A 1,802-nucleotide genomic window follows, 5' to 3' on the forward strand; every position below is an offset into this window, starting at 1 on the left:
GCATTTAAAATTATTATTATTTAATTTTCAATAATTAATTTATTAATTTTACCTTTAAAATTTTTTTTTTTTATTAAATGGTTGATCGTGCATCACGCATATTAACTGATACACCTGAGAGTTAAAGCTAAAAATGAAAAGATAGAAAAAATGAAAAAAAAGCATGAAAGAGTATTTGAGAAGAAAGAAAAAGGCCCATTACAACACCCGTGGAACATGAAGTTGCGAAAAACCCAATTACGGAAAAATTATTGTACAGCTGAAAAATTATTTTCTTATTGACAGTACTGTTGTACAATTTAAATTCACATAGTAAGCTACAACCCCCTCAGTATAATGCGTATCTATATCTGTTATATTAAAGATTTTTTTTCTCTGAAATATGATGATTGCTTTGTGTTTTTAATCTTGTTCATATGTGCCCCAGGCCTGTTCACATGTGCCCCCAAGAGGGGCACATGTGAACAATTGAAGTCATTTTTCTAAAATATTATAAAGTAAAGAAATATTTTATTGAAAAATCTCAAAAAATTCCACAAGACAAAGAAAAGACTATTGAAACATATGGGCTTTTTTACTATGAAAAATTGATGATATTTTTCGAAAAGTGAAGAAATAAAAAAATTTGTTCACATGTGCCCCCCTCTCCCCTACATATAGTATATTTATTTGATTTGAATTAACTCGCATGACTCTGAAAAAAAAAATACCCTTGCAAACCTTTCTTGCAACGATTTTTAAAAATAATTATTAGACGATTTCACCACTAATTTAAAAAACACTAATTTCCACTAATTTCCACCACTAATTTAAAAAACACTAATTAGTGATTTCACCACTAATTTTTGATCAAATATCATCAAAGGAAGCTCTTATTTTATTAAGCATTCAATTAATCCCTTCACCTCAGTTAATAAGTTCATTGACAGTTAGATTTTTATTGGATGTCATTGATACGTGACACCGATATGGTTGACACTGAGATATGAGCACACACAAAAGTATCAAATTTAAATTAAATAACTGCCATTTTTGAAGAAGATAATTCAGTTATTCTCTAATCCGGGCCGTTAATATATATTTTACGAATCCTTATAAGTAATCGAATAAAAAACGTGTGTAGGGATCAAATTCATATTTAGGAGAGAAAGAACGCACACGCTGCTGAACTTTGATCAAAAGCATGATATAACGAGGTTAATAAGAGATGAAGGATTAAAACCATCTGAAATTATTTTTATCGAGAACAAAGTTTTAAGGCGTTTGTGATAGAAAGTATATTTCAAAAAAATCAACAGGTATTTTTTGTCTCTTCCTGACTCAAAGAACATTTGGTTAGAAATTTTTTTTTCTCCAGATATGTCAGATATTTCAATATACATATATCAGATATTTCAAAATACATATATCAGATACTTCAATATAACATATATCAGATATTTCAATATAACATACCAGAATAAGTTATTAGTAAAATAATAAAATCATAGGAACCCGAGTACTTAAGTTTTTTAATTTTAACACTGTAAAAAAAGTTCATGTTTATTTTATCATTTGGATATTTTCGCCATTACAAATATAATACTATTTGCTCGAATTTTATTCAGATGTTGANGTTTTTTAACCGAGTAATTAAGTTTAGTTTCACTGTAAAAAAAGTTCATGTTTATTTTATCATTTGGATATTTTCGCCATTACAAATACAATACTATTTGCTCGAATTTTATTTAGATGACAACCTAATGAACCGTCAAATTTTCTAACAGTAATGTAGAAGAGTCATTTTTCACTTAAAAAAAAAA

Source organism: Parasteatoda tepidariorum, chromosome X2 (genome assembly GCF_043381705.1).
Source record: "Parasteatoda tepidariorum isolate YZ-2023 chromosome X2, CAS_Ptep_4.0, whole genome shotgun sequence".
Lineage (NCBI taxonomy): Eukaryota > Metazoa > Arthropoda > Arachnida > Araneae > Theridiidae > Parasteatoda > Parasteatoda tepidariorum.